At 46.4% G+C, this 3,545-nt stretch overlaps 1 long non-coding RNA gene across 1 annotated transcript in view; it reads left to right on the top strand.

The window, feature by feature from the left end:
• The window catches only part of LOC139028660 (uncharacterized), a 20,094-nt gene extending 16,612 nt beyond the window's left edge, over window positions 1-3,482 (top strand). Inside the window, exon 2 of the long non-coding RNA XR_011480870.1 lies at window positions 3,290-3,482. This is a non-coding gene — a long non-coding RNA (uncharacterized lncRNA). The remainder of the gene's footprint in view (window positions 1-3,289) is intronic.
• Window positions 3,483-3,545: the final 63 nt, after the last annotated feature.

Consider the following 3,545-nt stretch of genomic DNA (forward strand, 5'->3'; position numbering starts at 1 on the left):
TAAAGAATTTAAAGGCAATGCTACCAAATACTAATTGAGTGTATGTAAACTTCTGACCCACTGGGAATGTGATGCTAGAAATAAAAGCTGAAATAGATAATTCTCTCAACTATTATTCTGGCATTTCACATTATTAAAATAAAGTGGTGATCCTAAAAATCCTAATTTTTACAAGGATTAAATATCAGGGATTGTGAAAAACTGAGTTTTTAAATATATTTGGCTAAGGTGTATGTAAACTTCTGACTTCAACTGAATGTGAGAATGCTGTTCATTGGCTACAGTTCAGCATTCAACACTATAGTTCCCTCCAAGCTCGACACCAAGCTCAGAGCCCCCCTGGGTCTGGACACCAAAGCTCAGAGTCCTGGGTCTGGACACCAAGCTCAGAGTCCCTGGGTCTGGACCACCAAGCTCAGAGCCCTGGGTCTGGACACCAAGTCTCAGCCTGAGGTCTGAACACTAAGCTCAGAGCCCTGGGTCTGACACAAGCTCAGAGCCCTGGTCTGGACACCAAGCTCAGAGGCCCTGGTCTGGACACCAAGCTCCTTCCGGGTCTGACACCAAGCTCAGACCTGGGTCTGACACCAAGCTCAGCCCTGGGTCTGGACACCAACGTCAGAGCCCTGGGTCTGGACACCAAGCTCAGAGCCCTGGGTCTGAGCACCAAGTTCAGAGCCCTGGTCTGGACACCAACTCAGACCTTGGGTCTGGACACCAAGCTCAGAGCCCTGGTTCTGGACACAGCTCAGCCTTCTGGACACCAAGCTCAGAGCCCTGGGTCTGGACACCACAGTCAGAGCCCTGGTCTGACACCAAGCTCAGACCTGGGTCTGGACACCAAGTCAGAGCCCTGGGTCTGACACCAAGCTCAGAGTCCTGGTCTGGACACCAAGCTCAGAGCCCTGGCTCTGGACACCAAAGCTTCAGAGGCTTCTGGCGTCTGACACCAAGCTCAGAGTCCTGGGTCTGGACACCAAGCTCAGAGCCCTGGGTCTGGACACCAAGCTCAGAGCCCTGAGTCTGGACACCACCCTCTGCTACTGGATCCTGGACTTCCTGACGGGCAGACCACAGGCTGTGATGCTTGGCAACAACATCTCCTCCACACTGACTCTTAACACATGGGAACCCAGGTGTTTGTCTTCAGCCCTCTGCTGTACTCCCTGTTCACCCACGACTGCGTGGCTTTGCACAACACCAACGCCATCATTAAGTTTGCTGATGACACCACAGTTGTAGGCCTGATAACCAACAACAACGAGTCAGCCTATAGGGAAAGAGAAAAGTGAACTGACATTTTGATGCCAGTACAACAACCTCTCCCTCAATGTCAGCAAAAGAAAGGAGTTGATTGTTGACTTCAGGAAGCCAAGGAGGGAACATGACCCAATACACATCAACTGGACTGCGGTAGGGAGAGTCAGCAGTTTTAACTTCCTCAGCGTCCACATCATAAGGACTTGACATGAACAAACAACAACACCATTACTCTTGTCAATAGGGCGCAACAGCATCTCTACTTCCTATGGCATCTTTTGAAATTCGGCATGCCACCCCAGGTCCTCTCCAAATACTACCACTGCACCATAGAGAGAGTCCTGACCGGTTGCATCACGGCTTYGTACAGGAATTGCACCTCCAACCCATCCAGGACATATACTCGAAACGATGTCTGAGGAAGGCCCAAAGCATCATCAAGAACCCCACACACCCCAGCCATGAGCTGTTCACAGGCTCAGAGACTATTTCTATCTACAAGCCATCAGACTGCTGAACACTTGAACTGGTCTGACCACCTGTTCTTCTCTGCACCTTCACATACACACCACACACACACTACATACACATCACAACTGCTGTTACCATACTCGTATAATGATTGCTAAGTAATGCACAATTCAAACACTTGGCCCCAATCCCCCCTTCCCCAAAGCACGTGTAAATATTGGATTATAAATTGTGTATTACATTTATGCTAAAATGTTATTATATTCTACTAAGACATTTACTTAATGTTCCTATTTTTATATTTTCTTATTTCTTATTGTTGCATTTCGAGAAGGAACCTTCAAGTTAGCATTTTCGTTGGACGGTGTATACCATGTGTATCCCGTATATACAGTACAACTAGTAAAACTTGAAACACACTCCCCACACCTTTCACCACCTACCAGTGAAAGATAACATTTCTAAGCATGAATGAATCCCCAAAGACCTACAGTAGCTACCTGTCAAAATAACAGAAACATTACCCCTTTTATTATACTGAACAAAGATACCAATGCAACATGCAAACATTTCAAATATTTTACTGAGTTAGAGTTCATAAAAGGAAATGTTAGCAATTTTCTGAGAGAGAGACTCCTTCACAACTGCCATTTCATTCTCACCACACTCTCACTGTCTCCTTTACTACAGAGAGAAGTTTGTGTTCTCTCTCTCTCTCTTCACGTATTCATTTACCCTTATCTCACCAGGTCAGACTGATCATTCCTAACAAATGTCATGAATAGATCTGACGTGATTCCAACACCTACATGTCAGAAAGGTTAGTGCAACCTGGGATCCTTGGGACGTCCCTACCCTAAACCCTAACCTTAACATGAAACCTAACCTTAACCCCTTCCCTAACCCTAACATTGACCTTAACCTTAACCGTTTTAAGGACGTTGGGACGTTCCAAGGACCCCTTTCCCATGTCAGAGAGGCATGTTTGTGGTCAGGGAAAAGTAGGGGAAAATGTTTATCAATTGTCAATGGATGTAGTTCTAGAAACCAGTGGAAAAACACAGCTGATCTGTCATTAGTATGGGTTCCTCGTCATGGCTGGCTCACAGCTCTATAGCTGGAGCACAAGGGGGGAGCAGCCCGGTGCAAATTAGGTTGGATTTCATCTTTAAAGAAGCTCTAAGCCCTTTACCCCCACCACAGGGCCGGTGTGTYTGTGTGGATGGGTACATGCTTGTGTGAGACAGAGAGCGAGAGGAGATTCCTCTCTCTCTCTACTTTGTTCTATGCCTGTACATCATGTTCTCATTCTAGGAACAGGAGTAAATATTTTTCACCTATTTCACAATATGTAAATTACTGTAACTAGTAGTTACTGGTTATTAGTAAGAACAGTACCCACTGGGCAAACACTGGTTGAATCAAAGTAGTTTCCTGTCACACCCTGATCTGTTTCACCTGTCTTTGTGCTTGTCCCCACCCCTTCTCCATGTGTTGCCCATCTTCCCCATTGTCCCCAGTGTATTTATACCTGTGTTTTCTGTTTGTCTGTTGCCAGTTTGTCTTGTCTTGTCAAGCCTAACAGCGTGTTTTTCTAGCCCTCCCGGTTCCGACCTGTTCAGCCTGCCCTGACTTCGAGCCTACCTGCCCTCCTGTACCTTTCAGACTCTGACCTGGTTAATGAACTTCTGCCTGTCCTCAACCTGCCTATTGCCTGCCCCTTGTATTCTAATAAATATCAGAGACTTGAACCATCTGCCTCCTGTGTCAGCATCTGGGTCTCGTCCTGTGTCATTATAGTTTCCATGTCATTT

The sequence above is a fragment of the Salvelinus sp. IW2-2015 genome, linkage group LG2, assembly GCF_002910315.2.
Source record: "Salvelinus sp. IW2-2015 linkage group LG2, ASM291031v2, whole genome shotgun sequence".
Lineage (NCBI taxonomy): Eukaryota > Metazoa > Chordata > Actinopteri > Salmoniformes > Salmonidae > Salvelinus > Salvelinus sp. IW2-2015.